The following is an 18,786-nucleotide window of genomic DNA, read 5'->3' as shown; positions in this document are numbered from 1 at the left end:
CATGAATTATTTCGGGTAAAGAATCAAGAGATTTTTTTTGTTTTAGAAAGGATAAGAAAAGTCTAATCTTACCATATGTCAAAAATCCATAATTCTTGAAAAATTAAAAGAATCCGTAATTCATTTGATATTCAAAGAACTAAAGATTTAAAAATCACTCAATTATTCAACCTTAGAAGGTAGCATAAGTTGAATAGTTTAAAAGATTAAAAAAATATAAAAGACATAACAAAAACGATTTCAAACAAAACAATGCTCTCAATGCAAATGGTAGATGCAATGCCCCCATCTTTCTTCGATTGTCCATGCCCCTGAATCCATCAGGTTCTGGATTTTACGCTTCAGTGCCTTATAGTTCTCGGAGGAATGTCATGAGCTTCCTATGTGGTAATTGGACACGAGATTAACATCGTAGCCCTCGGGATATGAGGATTATTTTCTTAGATCATTCGGGAAGGCTTAGTCTTACAACCAGCTGAACAAGCTCCACCTGTACTAATTTTAGCTTCTTGCTTCCATATGGTATCACGTGGTTAGGACCACTTCATCGAATCCTCCACAGATTAATTACATGTGTTTTTATAAATGATGTATGCAAAAATGCTTGAATGAATACAATGCAGAATGTAAATGCAAAAGGTATCGATTTCCAAAAGTAACCATTCTTAGAAAGAGTTTCATTTCTCCAAAAGAGCTTTCATCTTTACAAGAGATATCAATCTACGAATATGATTTGGCCCTTTTCTTTAGCTCCATGATCTCAGTCATGACCCCAATAACTTTCTCCTCTTTCCATAAAAGACTCTGAATCCAGACAGTGAGTAATTGAGTGCAGCCTCTGAATCGACTTCCCTCCAATCTACGACAATTATTTAAGGATCAAAAGGTCTCTATTAAGACAGTCGATGCCCCCTTGGGCTCTACCAAACCCTCAATCCTGGCCCATTACAGGCTCGTGCGGATCGAGTTCAATTCGAGATGATACATTTCCTTATGTCCATACGGAGAAATAATTTATTTGAGGTAGACATAAGGTTTTTATGAACTCCAAAGATTACTTGCTAAAACCCATATGGAGAAGCAATTTATCTCACGTAGGCTAAGCTTTCACCTCAACTTAAAAAGGACAAAGCTCGTAAGTGAGCTTATGTTATGCAAATGCTCGTGTTGTGTGTGAGGAGAAACTTACAAACCTTTAAAAACACAACAAAAGATAATACTTTCACTAGTTCCAAAAATCTATCTAAATCTGAAGACCACTGAAAAAAAAACAATTAGTTAAAAGTAGGATAAGGCATGATATGTCGAAACCCACAATAAATAAAAGGATCGAAAATTAAATACAATTTAAGTTTGTAATTCCCAAATATAAAACAACGTATAATCGTTCATGGTCTGACTCTCGAAATCCCCAACGGAGTCGCCAAGCTGTCATAACCATTTTTTAGGTGAAATAATTATTTATTATTTAAAAACGATTATGATTTTAATTTTGGTAAAATTAGAGATTTTGAATTAAATTGGATAGAGTCGCTATCAACCTTTGGATTAGGTAGGTTGAATACCTAAAAACATATTTTAAAAAACAATTTTAATAAAAATCATTTTTAAGACAAAAAGCTAGTCTGCCTCACCAAAGATTCGACTAAATGGATTCGAGGGTCGTTTTCAAGTGGGGAAGGATTAGCACCCCCACAACGCCCAAATTTTGGTACCTAAACGATTATACAGTGTTCAAATATTAGGAATTACAAACTCGAAAATACATTTAAATTACGATCCTTTTATTCATTTGATTTTATTTAAAAAGTGTCAAATTTCAGATGATTAATACCCTTTTGTATGAACAATCTTCAGGAAAACACTTCCTTTGTAGTTAGGAGATTTTCCCATAGATTCCCCTCACAACATATATTATTTCTTAATTTTCGTAAAGCTAAAATAAAATAAAATAAAAGTGAAAAACAGTGAAAAATATTCGACATAAATAATCATGGAACAAATAAAATTATCGAATATAAAATAAACATTTATGAGACAAATCCTTGAAAAGGCACTTTCCCTTATATTTGGGAGACGTATTCGTATATTTTCCTCACAATGAAAATTTATCATTTTTTTCATATATAAAAAATACCAACGTGCACATAAATAAGGGAATAAAATGAATACATCTAAATATTACAAACCGAACAAAAAATAGTATTTGGTAATTACAAGAACCAAAATAGCAAAAACGGGAACTGAAAGGACCAAAATAGTACAAACAAGAATTTAAAGAACTAAATGGTAAAAACAGAAGCCTAAGGGACTAAATACCAAAACAGAATGTTAAAGGGTCTAAATAACAAAAATAGAAGGTTAAAGGACTAAAATAACAAATACTAACATTTAAAGGACTAAAATAGATAAAACTGAAACTAAAAGAGCTAAATAGTAATTACAAAATAAATCAGAGACCAAATCACAAATGTTAAATAATACAGGCACCAGAAATGTAAATAACCCATAAATATCATTAGGGACTGAAATAAAGTAAACTAGAAACATAGAGGATCAAACAATAATTAAACATATACATTCATGACCAAATCAGTGACCAAAACAAAAGATGCACAAATCTGAAGACCAAATTTGAACATCAGCCAAAATACATAACATACAGAATCAATGACTAAAATGGACTAATAAAAACATATATTTCTTAAGTATAAATAAATTAAAGTGTAATGGTCCCTATTTAAATAAAACCGTAAAACTATTTAAAGTTAAATAGGGACAAATTTACGACATAAAACAACATATGAGACCAAAACAAAAGAAATTAAAAGTTCCATTAATGACCAAAATGATAAAATTACAACTACAGAGGACCTGATTTGCAAATAAACCCTGCGCAAAATGCTCCATGGGTACCCCTTAAACGACGTCGTTTGGTGTCGCATATATAAGGGTGAGATCCCAACTAAAACTAGCCTAGCTTCATTTGTTTCCTTTCCTTGGTTCTTTGAAAGAGAGAAAATTGAGAGAAATCTTAAGAGCTCCCTTCAGAGTTCCAAAGATTTCCATAACCCAGTGAGTTACCACAGCGCCGGCCATCACTGATCGACGTCGACCGTCATCCGTCGACGGCGGAGGAGAGAGGAATTCACTACCCGATTCATTTCTTCCTCCTTAGCCCGAATCCAGAGTTGGATTTTCAAGACAGTGGCTAGATCGAAGTTGATCTAAAGAAAAATATAAATTTTTCTTACGTTTTTCCTTCATTTCTTTTCTTTTATTTTGATTATCTTTTTGGGTTTATCTTTTCGAATCTCTCTCTCTTTTTTCCTTTTCCCCCTCTTTTCGAATGGGTTTCCCTTTTTTTCCTAAATCACTGAATGCTTCCTTGATTTATGGAGATTGAATGATTCGGGGGTAGGTGAGTTCATCCCTCGAAATTTTAGGGATTAGGTTGGATTTATTTTGATTTTGGTTGCTTTTCGATGTAGTGGTAGGGTAGGGTTTTTGACTTTGGTTATTATTGATGGCTGTTGACGTAGGTGATGACGACGTTGATCGATGGTGGCTCTATGGCTCGACAATAGCTCGTCGATGGCTCACACGCGCGGCTGGGAAACTAAAACATCGATGGCAACGGCTACTGGCTGTTGAAGAAACCTTAAATGGCTTTGGATCTGGACCGTTGATTTGGGTCCAGATCCAACAGATGGTATTTGGGGTACTGGCAATTAAAGAGGAAAAACCCTAACGTTTAGGTGCGAGGCCTGGACTGGGTCGGGTTCGAGTCACCTCCGGGTTGGGTTTTGTACTATTGTTGATCTGGGTCTGTTGGATTATATTACTGGGCTCCAATCGGGTTTTGGATTCTGCTGGGCTATTGCGGATTGTTTTGTAATTGGTCTGCTGGTTATATTTGGCCTGTAATCATATGTAATACAACTAATTAATAATAATAATAATAATAATAATAATTAATAATAATATTTCTGGCACAGACAAAATTGGGTGTCTACAAGAGTATTTCAAGAATATAAATTCGGAAAAGAGGTTCTAATTACGTAATTATTTTAAGCTTTTATATCATATATAGAATCTCAGAATTACAGTTGTCTGATAATGAATGTCCCTTTTTGTCAGCATTAGTTTTTTCAACAGCTGATCCATTCCACTTGATACCAAATAGATTTATTCCAGAAGGTAATCAATAACACCCAATTCTTTACTACCCGAGTTCAAAATAATCCAAAAACAATCATTTCACCATTATTATCGCATTTTCTTTACAACCAAACTAACAAGGCTTTCTTATGATGTAACTAAGGTGATGTGGACAGGACTAACATGCTTCTACTCCATGCCCTAATTTTCAATTGATCATGTAAAAATGACATAAATCTCCTTTTAATTTTCAGTTGATCCAATAAAACCGACATAATTAACACCCTTCTTAGTTGTCCTTGTTTACTTAATCAATCCATTTTAGTTCAAAATATGTCATGTATTAATATGAATAATTAACACCCTTCTTAGTTGTCATTGTTTACTTAATCACTTGTTAAAAGTAAAGAGATTTAAAAAATATGTTGCGGAAGAAGGCTATCGGATAGAGCAAAATTGCAACTGATAATTTGAGAAAATAAAAATGAAAATAAAGAAGACACAAATTTTATGTGGAAAACCCCTAAATAATATAGGGTAAAAACCACGGGCAACGGTAGAAGAATTTTACTATGAGAAAATAGGAATTACAACTTCTCTCGATCGACCAAGGAGAAAACAATGATAACTCTCTCTTGATAAAAAGGAGAAAACAACTCTCAAGAAACTCTCTAATATTATCTCTAGTATTGGAAGAAAGCTAGAATACTTTGGGATGATTTTGAAGCTAAATGAGCTAGGGTATTTATAGTTGAAGTTTAAGGACTAATTTGTAAATACCCTAAATTTGAATGACTAAAAGTTTGTATTTTGCCATTTCTAAATGTCAACAAAATCAAGCTTGATTATTGAATTGCACCTTTCGGTGCATTAATACTTACAACTTTAGGTGCAAGTTGCACAAACTTTCAACAATCTCCCACTTGAAGATTTTATTGGAACAATCATATCTTCACACCATTCTTTCTACCTTGTACCATCATGTTGCTTACGTCTCTGACAGGCCACAAGAGGATCGACACCAAGTAAATTTATCAGCGTTGATCGCCTTCGTCATAAAATCTGTTATGTTGTCTTTGGTATGGATCTTCTGCATATATACTGTCCCTTCTTCCACCTTTTCACGAATGAAATGGTATTGAACTCGTATGTGCTTTGTCCTTGAATGAAATGCTGGATTTCTTGCTAAATGAAAGGTGCTTTGACTGTCACAAAACAGAGAGACATACTCTTGATTGTGCCCACGCTCCTCTAATAACATCTTCAACCAAATTTCTTCTTTACTGGCTTATGTAGCTGCTACATATTCTACCTCTGTTGTGGACGTAGCCACAACTGACTGTAATTTTGAAACCCAGATTACAACTCCACCAGCAATTTTGAACACATATCCTATAGTAGATTTGCTTTTATCCAAATCCCATGCATAATCAGAATATACATACCATTGATTAGTAAGTTTGATCCTCCGCAACATAATGCAACATTTGAGGTTTTTCTTTGATATATTTCAGGATCCTCTTTACTGTATTCCAATGCTCTTTGCCTGGATTCACCATGTACCGACTAACCACTCCTACTGCTTGTGCAATGTCTGGTCTTGTGCATATCATAGCGAACATTAAACTTCCCACTGCTGATGCATACGGTACTCGAGACATCTCCATACTCTCTTCTTCACTGATAGGACTCATACTAGAGGATAATTTGAAGTTAATAGGAAGAGGGGTAGAAATTGGCTTACAATCTTGCATGTTAAATCGTTACAAGATCTTCTTTAAGTAATTCTTTTGTGAAAGCCAAATCTTCCTATTACTTTTGTCTCGGTGAATTTGCATCCCTAGAATCTTGTTTGCTGATCCAAAGTCCTTCATTTCAAATTCCCTAGCCAGTTCTAGCTTCAATTCTTCAATATGATCTTTGTTGGGTCCTGCAACCAACATGTCATCCACATATAACAACAATATAACAAAATCGTTATCAACAGACCTCTTGAAATACGCACAAGGGTCTGCATTAAGTCTGTTATATCCAAGGCACATAATGAAGGAATCAAATATCTTATACCAACACCTCGGCGCCTGCTTTAGACCGTACAAAGATTTGTTCAACTTGCAAACTAAGTTCTTCTTTTCTTTTTCTTCAAAACCTTCGGGCTGGAGCATGTAAATTTCTTCTTCAAGATTTCCATGAAGAAAAGATGTTTTAACATCTAGTTGCTCTATATGTAAATTCAATGTAGCACACATTGCCAAGACTACTCGAACTATTGTTAGTCAAACCACAGGAGAAAAGATTTCATTAAAATCAATACCTTCTTTTTGAGCATATCTTTTGACCACCAGTCTTGCATGATATCTCTCCACTTGATCATCACCATTTCGCTTGATTTTGAAGATCCATTTGTTACCAATTGGCTTCCTTCCTTGTGGTAGTGGCACAAGGTCCCATGTATTATTTTTATGAAGGGCTTCAATTTCTTCTTGCATCGCCATCATCCACAGTGAAACATCTGAGCTGTTTATTGCCTCCTCGTATGTTGATGGCTCACCATCCTCTGTTAAAAGACAGTATGCAATATTTCATTCTATAACATAATCTGAGTGCCAATTGGGACGTCTTCTCACACGATCTGATTGACGAGTTGTTGGAGCTTCAGAACTCTCTGGTTCTTGTTCATCATGCGCTGGTTCTACTTTAAAAGAATCTCCTTGTCCACATGTATTTGTGTAGTCTCTGACTTTTCAGTGCTATCATCGTCTTCTTTTCTTTGTAGTTTATCTTCTACAAAGATAACATCCATGCTAATGATCACTTTACGGGTAGTGGGAGCCCACAAGCGATACCCCTTTACTCCATCAATATATCCAAAGAATTTGCATTTCCTGGATTTTGGATCTAGCTTTGAAATTTCTTGGGAGTTGTACATCACGTACACTATACTTCCAAATACATGGAGGTTTGAATAATTAGTTGGTTTACCAGTCCACATCTCCATTGGTGTCTTAAGCTCTATTGCAGTTGATGGAGCTCGATTCACCAAATAACATGCGGTATTGACTACTTCTGCCTAGAATGATTTTTCTAGGCCTGTATCCCTCAATATTGCTCTTGTTCTTTCTAACAAGGTTCTGTTCATCCGCTCTGCCACTCCATTTTGTTGAGGAGTGTTTGCCACTGTGAACTGTCTTTTGATGCCTTCTTTCTTGCAAAAGTCATCAAATTCTTCACTTGTGTATTCTCCTCCATTATCTGTTCTAAAACACTTGATCTTATTTCCAGAATCTAGTTCCACCCGTGCTTTGAAGTTTTTGAAAGTTGAAAACACATCTGACTTCTTCTTAATAGGGTACACCCAACATCTCCTGGAGTAGTCATCAATAAATGAGACAAAGTATTTTGCTCCGCCTAGGGATATAACTGGTGCTTGCCATACGTCAGAGTGAACCAATTCTAGAAGACCTTTGTCTCTATAATTTGATGTGTTGAATTTCAACCGGTGTTGCTTACTTGTTATGTAATGCTCACACAAAGGAAGTGATACCTTTATTAAGCCTGGAAGTAGCTTTTGCTCCATAAGGACTTTCATTCCTTGATCTGACATGTGTCCAAGTTTCTGACGCCATAGCATTGCAGAATCTGAACTACATGAGGCAACAGAGGCTTTTGCTTCTAGCAAAGTCTCCCTCTTCAGTATGTACAAGCTTGATGTTATCTTTTCGCCTTTCAACACCACAAGCGCTCCACATAACACCTTCTTGATTTTATTCTGTGTTTCAATCTTGCTTGCATTATTATCCAACAATCCGTAGGATAATAAATTTTTCTTCAGGCCTTTCGCGTGCCGCACATCTCGAACAACTTTAATTGTTCCATCATACATCTTCAATTTGATGGTTCCAACGCCAACGATCTCTAAGGCATGATCATTGCAACTATACACAGATCCTCCTAAGACAGATTCATAATGATGAAACCATTCTCTTCTTAAGGTCATGTGATATGTTGCTCCCGAATCAATGAGCCATATATCTGTAAATATCTTTCTACATTCCATGGTGGTTGAAGCTTCACAACATAGAGCATCTCCATCATCTGAAGTGTTTGCGGTATTGCCTTGTGGATTGGAGTTTTTATTGAGACTCCAACAATCATTCTTCAAGTGACCCTTCTTTCCACAGTTGTAGCACTTTAAATTCTTTTTGCTTCTCGACTTCGATCTACCATGTTTGTGACTGCTGCTTTGGTCACGTTCTGTTGATCTCCCTCTCATCGTTGTCAACGCTTCTGCTTGTTGCAGATTTACTTGTCTGTCTTCCTTGTTCTTGTGCCAATTTTCTTCTTGTAGAACAGCAGCTGCAACATCATCGAAGACTAGACTGGTGACATTACTGTTTGTCAAGTTGATGATGAGTTGATCATACGAATCAGATATACTTTGAAGTAGAAGTTCAACACGTTCTTGTTCTCCTATTGTACATCTTAAGGATGTAAGCTGAGAAAATAATGTGTTCAATGTGTTTAAGTGCTCCGTCACTGAAGTAGATTCTGACATCCGGAGAGTATACAATTTCCTCTTAAGGAAAATTTTATTGTGCAACGATGTGGCTTCGTACAATTTGGTGAGATGATCTCATATCTCCTTAGCCGTCTTCTTCTCCTCGATGTTTGACAATACTTCATCTGCTAATGCTAGATGAAAGTTTGCCATAGCATTCCCGTCCATCTCGTTCTATTTTTTTCATCTGTGAAATCTACCGGCCTTTCACTGATAGCTGCTAGACAACCGTCTTTCCTCAGGATGACCTTCATCTTCAATTTCCACAATGAGAAATTTCTCCCATTGAATTTTTTAATATCAAATTTCGTTGCCATAGCTTCTTTTACGGATAGCTCCCACTATTTCACTATCGTGAATAGTTCTCTGGAACCTTTGAAAGAATGGGTAATAACTTCTTACTTTTTTATGTTGGAGGATCCACCTTTTGGTGGCAACCACAAAGACAATAAACAAATATTACACACTCTAATCTGGCTCTGATACCAATTGTTGTGGAAGACGACTATTAGATAGAGCAAAAGCGCAACTGATAATTTGAGAAAATAAAAATGAAAATAAAGAAGACACAAATTTTACGTGGAAACCCCCTAAATAATATAGGGTAAAAACCACTGGCAACGGTAGAAGAAGTTCACTATGAGAAAATAGGAATTACAACTTCTCTCGATCGACCAAGGAGAAAACAATGATAATTCTCTCTTGATAAAAAGGAGAAAACAACTCTCAAGAAACTCTCTATTATTCTCTCTAGTATTGGAAGAAAGCTAGAATGCTTTGGGATGATTTTGAAGCTAAATGAGCTAGGGTATTTATAGTTGAAGTTTAAGGACTAGTTTGTAAATACCCTAAATTTGAATGACTAAAGTTTGTATTTTACCCTTTCTAAATGTCAACAAAATCAAGCTTGATTATTGAATTGCACCTTTCGGTGCATTAATACTTGCAACTTTCGGTGCAAGTTGCACTAACTTTCAACAAAATATTCATACAAAAAAAATACCCATTGTTAAAAAAAAGATATTGACAACTTTTATAAAGAAAGACCCTTCCCTAAGTCTTCTCTAATATTTTTCTTAAATCATTCGAGCCATGACTATTATAAAAGAAAGAGAGATTAGGGATCGTTAGGTAGCATCATTCACACATAATATACAATATATTGTTAACCCTTCTTATTTATTATTAGTTTCTTTTATTTTTCATTCATTCTTTGATGTAAATTTCCCATTGTTTAATTATTAAATGTTCAATGGAAGAGCCAAAAGAAGACATACACATTTGTTCGAAACATATGTCATCTTCTTGTCTAAAACATTTTCCATTAGATGTCTGGTTTTAAAGTTTGTGCATCTTTGTTTGACACCATGTTGCTAAGGTTAAGCCATAGCCATTAGACTCAAGTATTGGAATAGTGTTGATTTGATCTTTATCCGAAGTGTTGATTTTATCTTTATCCGAATCCGAATTCAGTATGTCATATTATTTTGAAAGAATACGGGTTGATTTCAAAACAAAAGAACATTCCATAGTAAATGATAAGAAACTTAAATTGCATTTTCTAGGTTAAACCATTTTTATTTGGTTTCCCGTTTATAAAATCATAAACTTTAGTATCGTTGAAAGAACTAAATCATAATAAATATGAAATCAAAATCCGAGATTTCCCACAATCGTTTGCCAGTCTAGTGCTGAGTGGTCCAAGAGTCAATATACCAACAGATCAATCTGTCAAACCCCCCAACCTATCAGTTGTTGATTTTAATAATGGGTTCAGCCAGCAATTTTGGGTGCTTTCCATGTGTTTATGTTTACGAGCAATGGAGCGCTCATGAAGAAAATTATAATGAGGGGAAGGGGTTATATATATATATTGACATCGGAAGGAGTTATATATATAAGTATTAAATGGAGCATAATAAAAATGTATTGAACAGCTACACAAATCATATTATATAATGTGTTAGATTTTATTTATTTACTCAAAATTCATATTAAGATAGAACATGCAATAAATTATGTTTATATTATTTTATGCGTCTTTTTTATAAAAATAATTATCAGATTGTTAAAGTATTTATCATATAAAAGTGTATAAAATAAAAGAAATTAAAATTCAATCCATTTTAGTTCAAAATATGTCATGTATTAATATGAATAATTAACACCCTTTTTAGTTGTCCTTGTTTATTTGATCGCTTGTAAAAAGTAAAGAGATTTAAAAAATATCTATACAAAAAATGTTTGCATTTGTTTTGGAAGTTTGCATTATAATAATTAGCGTGGAAAAATTTGATATCGAGAACTTTAATAAAGAAAGATCCTTCTCTAAGTCTTCTCTAATATTTTTCTTAAATGATTGGAGCCATGACTATTATAGAAAGGAGAGATAATGGATCGTTAGGTAGCAGCATTCACACATACTATACAATATATTGTTAATACCAAATGATCCTCTTATTTCTTATTTGTTTCTTTTATTTTTCATTCATTCTTCGATGTAAATTTTCCATTGTTTAATTATTAAACGTTAAAACAAACATGAACCACACAACTTCAATAGTTAAAAAGATGATTGTTATATCTAAAGATTCTGGGTTCAAACACGCTTCCGCAGGGGTATATGAGCATTCATTGTCAAATGGAACTAATTTAATCTTGCCTCCATTTTTGTCTCTTTTTTTTTTTAGAGTAAACTACATCAGATATCACAGAACTTTACCCGTTGACTCATTTATACCACTGAACTTACAATTTTCTCAAGTATAGCATTGAACTTTAGTTTTGCATTCAATTATGACTCCGTCATTAAATCACTAACGAGATGATGATGTGGCTAAAAGTTGTTCACGTGATCTGTTTCACTAGAACGATGTCGTTTTGGTGCAACTATTGTGATGCCTAAAACAAAATCGTTTTAGACATTGAGCTTTAGGACCGTGTCAATTTTTTCACTAAACTTTCAAACATTTTACTTTTTTGGCACAACACTTTTCAATCACTACTGGTAGCCAATCACTACCCTTCACCCATTGTCTTTTGTTGTAAAACTGGTATCAAAACGTTTACATTTCACTCCTCATTCTTCTCCTGGGATTAGTTTTCCATAAAACTCACTCAAAATCGACAAAATTAAACAAAAATCTATTTTTTTAGATGTTTGGAGATTTTCTTAGATTCACGGGAATTGGGGTGTTTGTTCGAAAATCTGAATGATGAGAAGCATTTTTTCAAGAAGACGAACAACATACCTCAAAAGTAGCTTTATCGGATGGTCATTGAAAGAGATCGCATTATTAATACGTTGAACTTTTAAATAGATTTTCGTCGATTTTGAGTTGATTTCGTGGAAAACTAATCCTAGGAGAAGAAAGATGAGTGAAATGTAAACGTTTTGATATCGATCTTGCTATGAAATATAATCGGTAACAAGCATGGATTGACTGTCGGCGGAGGGCAGAAAGTATTGTACTAAAAAAATTAACTATTTAAAAATTCAGTAGTAAAATCGATACACTCTTAAATTTAAGTGCCATAGTGCTAAGGGTGATCATTTCTCAAGCATTTAGCAATTCATTCGACTCTCGTGTAGACGTACCACATCAATATTTTAATTTATGTAGATTCATCTAATTAGTAAAATATTTTGACGGTTAGTCAACTAACAACTTTTATATAAAATAGAACTATTTTAATCCAAAATGAAACGTTAGAGGTTAAAAATTGCAAATAAAAAAAATCAAGGCAGGAACTCGATCACTTGAAAAGGAGCGCCAAGAAAATCAAGGCAGGAACTTGATCACCTGGAAAGGAGCACCAAGAAAATCAAGGCAGGAACTTGATCACCTGGAAAGGAGAACCAAGAAAATCAAGGCAGGAAGCCAGGAACGGAATTTTCACATATCTATTTAAAAGACATAAATTTTAACATGTTTACATTGACATTTATAACTTGCAGGTTCGTTGTTGTTGCACATACGAAATTGATGGTGCTTACCGGCTTTATTTGAGAAGCCGCAATCCTCCATGAAGTTCATGCGTTTAGAACATCAAATCTTCTTAAAGGGAAGTTGTTAATGAGCTTGAGAAACATCAAATTACTCACCAAGAAGTTTTCTTTTATGGTGTATTTTTGGAATTGTCTTTTTCTTTGTCTGTAATTTGATAGTCAATAATACATTGTTTCAAGTCCATTTCAGAGGAAAAGTTTATATTATATTTTATAATAATATTGTACATTATACATATGTACTCACAATAATGGATTTTAATTCGACAATTACAAGCATATTTGGTTGCATTGGGGAAGAATATAATCCTTTACAAGAGTTTGGTTCGATGATCCGGCATCCCATACCGTTGTCTGGCTATATGTCGAATACGGGCATTGTATACATATACTTGAAGAAAAATGAAGGTTGAGAGCAACATAAAAACGTACCATCTCCCACAAGCTTTCTTGTTCACCCATCAATGAGGGAAAATAATGGAGTTGCACTAACCCAAGCAATATTAGGTATGATTTGACACCGTGGTGCTAAGGTTCAGCCGTATCCCTTAGACTCATCCAATTGAATAGTGTTGATATCATCTTTATCGGAACTCGAATTTGTTGTCATATTATTTTGAAAGATACGAGTTGATTTCAACACAAAAGAACATTTCAATTGCAGATGATAAGAAACTTCTTGGAATGGTTTTGAGCTTTTAAATAAATAAATAAATAAAAAAGGCCTAATTTTTGACATTTGAGGCCAAAGGGCCTAAAGGAGGACTTCACTTGAACCATTGAAAGCCTACTTCGTTGTAACAAATATTAAAAATAAATCTTTCGCCAGTCTGGTGCTGAATCCGAGAGTCAATACACCGCCAACAGGTCAATCTTCCAAACACTCCAACCTATCAGTTGTTGATTTTAATAATGTGTTCAGCTAGAAATTTTGGGTGCTTTCCATGTGTTTATGTTTACGAGCAATGGAGCGCTCATGAAGAGAATTATAACGAGGGGAAGGGTTATATATATACATATATATATTGACATCGGAAAGAGTTATATATATAAGTATTAAATGGAGCAATTAGATGATACAAAAACCCACGTTTCAGCTACAGTCCGAATCGTTGCACATGAAAAAATTACAAGTGCTTGGGGTGGTGTAATCTACCTCTATAAAATACTGCAGACTCCACATGTATCAACACCTGCATTTCATTTCATCTCCTCTTGCAAACAACCTAACACTTTTGCCTTCGTTTCTGTTTCAACCACCAATGGCAGAAGCAATTGCTTTCGATATCGCCGCAGGGCTCATTACCAAATTGGGCTCCCATGCTCTCTCTCAAATCGGACTGTGGTGGAATTTCAAAGATGACCTAGACGATCTTAAACGCACCATCGCCAGAATCCAAGCTGTGCTGCTTGACGCAGAAGAGCGATCGGTGAGCAGCGATGTTGTCAAAGTTTGGCTTCATGAGCTGAAAGATGCATTGTATGATGCGGAAGACTTGCTGGATGATGTCCAGACTGAAGCCTTGCGGAAGGACCTGATGAGTGGGAAATAGCTGACGAAAGAGGTACGTGTTTTCTTCTCAAGCTTGTCGCAATTACTATATATAATTATTACTTTATTATTATTTTTCCTTATCTTATTTATTTATTTTATTTTTTACCTTTTATTTTATTTTCTTTATCTTATTTGTTTTTTTACCTGCTTTATTTAACACATTTCTCGATTTTTAAGGATATTTTCAAATCAATCTAAGGTAAGTAATTGGGATCGTATTGTTACCTTTTAATTTTAACTTATATATATTTTTTAATTTAAGACAACTGAAAATTACATAGAACCGAAAAGGCAGTTCAAGGGTGCTAACCCTTCCTTGACTGTAACCGACTCCCGAATCCGACACATCTTTGGTAAGACGCAGATCAGGTAAGAAATAAGGTATCCGATCTACCTATTTATCTTAAAATAAAAGATCGGTGGCGACTCCAATCCACATTTTCCTAAGTCGAAGCCCAATTCCGGGGCCCAACCGAAAGACGGTTGCGACAGCTTGGCGACTCCGCTGGGGACATAGGTAAGTGAGTCAAGCTAAGGTAATTTACAGTTGTCTTTTTAACGAAAAGGGTAAGTTTAAATTTTAAGATAACATTTCGATCCTTATTACTTACCTTTGATTATATTTTTTCGAGTAAATAGTTGAACTGACCGTTTTCTAGTGATTTCAGCTTTCCAAACTTTTTCATTCAAGGCTCTAAACCCGAGCTCTGAACCCGTTTTAAGTGGGGGTGAAAGCGACGCATTCGTGTGAATTTATTCACCGTATATGCCAAGCAAGTAGCCTTCGGGATTCATATACCTTATGTCTCCGCATAGACATAAGAGAATGTGTCCTCTCGAGTTTAACTTAGTCCACACAAGCCTGTGATGGGTTTAGGACTAAGGGTCTGGTAAGCCCAAGGGGGCACCAACAAGGAGAACTTGGGTACCATTTTTTAGAACATAAACCGGGAGAATTTGAAGAAATAGAGCATACCCCAAAACCACATTCCAAAACCTAGGACATTTCTTTCCTAACCATGTTTGTTTCTCTTATGTTTTTTTCTTGCCATTTATTTTTTTATTCTTTTTTTTATATTTTAATTTTACTAATTGTTTGCCTTTGTGTTTGTTTTTAAAGCATTTGCATCATAACAAGAGGTCACTGATCCCTAAAAATGTGTTTGTTACACAAAATAATCTGAATTAATGGATAAAGGTGTTATAATACAAGAGATTAAAAACCCCGAGGTACAACTATGGTCCGAGAAGACTCAGAAGGAAAATGGAGATAGTCTTCAAGGAAGCTATGTGTCAGAGCTGGTTAGCTACACCTCTATCAGCCTAAAGCAGAACGACGTGCAAGAGCTTCGGGACATCTGGGGCAGTTGGAAGAATGATCAGAAACAGAAGTTCAGCCAACGGTACGGTGACATTGCATTATTGCTTCAAATCAAGACTTATAAGCCCTTGATCAGAGCCTTGGTTCAGTTCTAGAACCCGGGATACAATTGCTTCACTTTTAATCAGGAGGACATGGTGCCCACCATTGAAGAGTACACTACACTGTTGCACTGTGAAAATATCAGACTGGAGCGAGCTTATATTAAACACATCAAAAGTCAGCCTTTCAAGAGTGCACTAGCCAAGGTTGTTGGGGTTGACGAAAGGTGGGTAACAGACCAAGCTCGATGTAAAGGCAGTGGGGAAGGAATTGCCTGGCTTCATATCAAGCAACTAATGAAGGACCATCCCGATGAGTGGAAGGCAATAGACCTGTTTGCACTGGGTCTGTATGGCCTGATTATATTCCCGAAGACTTTGGGGTACATTGACGCAGCCGTGGTAGAACTGTTTGAGCAACTTTCGAAACGAGTCAACCCAGAACCGACCATCTTAGCCGAGACCTTTCGGTCTCTCAACCATTGCCAAAGAGTTGGCGGAGGTAGATTCATTGGGTGTGTTCAGTTCCTTCAAGTCTGGATTCACAGCCACTTCTAGAAAACTAATGGGGTTGCCTACTGCCGATTTAGCACTACGTATTCACCTTTGAGAGAGTTCATCACCATGAAATGGCATGAAGGCGCTTCAAAAGAGAAGTGGATGAAAGTCTTCACTCATCTCCAAGATCAGGATATTACCTGGAGAGCCCCCTGGTTGTTTCTCAGTGACGTTCTTTTTCGATGTGGGGACTCTGACACTATGACCTTACTTGGACTTTGGGGTGCAGTTGGGTATACTCCGTTGTTAGCACTTAGACAGTATGGGGCACGTCAGTTTGTCCCAGCAACATGCGGACTAGCCAGATCAGAGTTTGAGTATCACGGTGACAACTATAAAAAGATGATCAAGGAAGCAGTCGATTCATGGAAGAAAGTATTCCGGATGGATGTTGTAGCTACCAGAAACATGCTTACTCCGGACTATGTGGAGTGGCGAAGATTGAGAAAAAATGACAATATCTCGGTGCCAGACTGTGAGGACATCCGAACCCTGGAAGAACATCTCAGGCCCGTCTTTTCTGAACTTGACATAGCCAAGACAGAGTTTGAAGCTATGAATAACGAGCTGAAGTAGAGGGTAAAGGAGCTTGAAGCTGAGCGCTATCAGTGGAAGCTAGATGTCGACCCTCAGAAAGATCGAGCAGACAAACTTGAAAAAGAACATAAAAAAGTCTGTTTTGAGCTCAAAGACTTGAGAAATGGGTATCAAGATAAAGTCAAGGATAACTCCAAGGTGAAAGTGGCTTCTGAATACTGGAAAGACGAAGCTCATAGCCTGAAAAGAAAGTTTGAAGGGCCTGATGAGAGAGCTTGGAAGGAACAGATGAAGACTGTCCAGAGGCGCTTAGCAGACAGTCAGCATCAAAACCAATGCTTGAGAATCCAGATGGCTGATCTAGAGAAACAACATGAGAGAGATGGAAAAATAATAGCTGAGTTAGAAGCTATTGTAGATGGGTTCAAGAAGAAAGTGAGTGACTTCAGATAGTGCTCTTCGACGGAGGTTTACAGTGGCGTTTCCATTGGGAGCAAGCACAACAAAGGCTGAAGGCCAGAGACGCAGTCATCCGAGACTTCCTGGATCAAGTACATAAGGTAGCTCGTCATCTACACGGCCTGGCAAGGGAAGCTGGAATGGTCCGACAAGGCATACAACTAGTGACAGATGAAGACAGAAGACTTGTCAACCTACTAGAAGCTGTTCGGGGTCTAGAGGATTTAGTTCGAATGTACCTTTGATCGTTTTTATGTCTCTTACAAGATAAAACATTTTTGTCTAAGTAAAGATTATTTATAATAATGGACACTTTTCTGGATCAATGCCTCGAACATTTCATGCATTCTTGCATTTTGCATTTTTGCCTTTTTGCATCTTCATCTACATTTTTAAGCATTTTCACAAACATGAAATTAAGTCATGAAGGACTCGATGAAGTGGATTTAACCACATTGAAGTAAGATTGTAACATTAAAGAGCCTGATCAGCTGATTGTAGGACAAAGCCGGCCAGGATGATCTAAGAAAAGAATTCCCATATCCTAAGGACTACGATGTTGAAGCTGTTAGCTATTACCACATAAGAAGCCCTAAATATTCCTCTGAGAACTATAAGGCGCTGAAGCGCAAGATCCAAAACCTGATGGATTCAGGGGTATAAACGGCCGAAAAAGGGGGCATGACATATACCATTTATACTTAGAGGATTGTTTTGTTTAAACACGTCTCTAATCTTTCATCGTTTGCTTAATCTTTTAAAGGATTGAATTTATGCTACTTTCTAAGGTGGAGCAATTGAACAAATTCTAATATTTAGTTCTTCGAATATTAAATGAATTAAGGATTCTTTTAATTCTTCAAGAATTATAGATTTTTGACATATGGCAATGTTAGACCTTTCTTATCCTGTCTCAAACCCCAAAACAAAATACCTTGATTCTTTACCCAAAATAACTCATGGTCATTACCAAAAAGACTAAATTTTGACATTACCTCCCTTTGAAATTCTTGAACATTACCTTTATCTTTTTGATACACCCACACCTTTCTTTGAGTCAATAAGATCACACCATTGTCTTTTTAGACTCAAAATTGATATTTTTACACCATTAAAGCCCACAACATCGAGTTGTTCATTTGAACATGAGCATTCTTCTAAGACATAACTTGGGGCATCTCGTAGGGAGCTTGAACATTAAGACATCTGGGGGAAAAAAGAAGAAGAATTCATCCGAAATAATTCTATCATGCATTAATTACACTGTTTTCATATAAATAGAATTAATCTTGAAAATCTATCCCCTTGGGGATACCTCTTCTGTGAGGACTTCCATGTATGAAATGATGAACGGCTTTCTTTCTTTATCCCTTCACAACAGGAGAAAAAATATATCCCTTGTGTCTCCTTTTGAGCCTATAGTATTTTTCTTCTGATTCAACCCTAACCAAGGATCACCCTCCACACTAGGGGGCAATGTGGAAAAAATCTGTTCACATGAGTGAATACATCAATCCAAAGGAAATA

Source organism: Hibiscus syriacus, unplaced genomic scaffold (assembly GCF_006381635.1).
Source record: "Hibiscus syriacus cultivar Baekdansim isolate YM2019G1 unplaced genomic scaffold, ASM638163v2 tig00111303_pilon, whole genome shotgun sequence".
NCBI lineage: Eukaryota > Viridiplantae > Streptophyta > Magnoliopsida > Malvales > Malvaceae > Hibiscus > Hibiscus syriacus.
The sequence above is the reverse complement of the archived record's forward strand: the minus strand, read 5'-3'. Positions refer to the sequence as shown.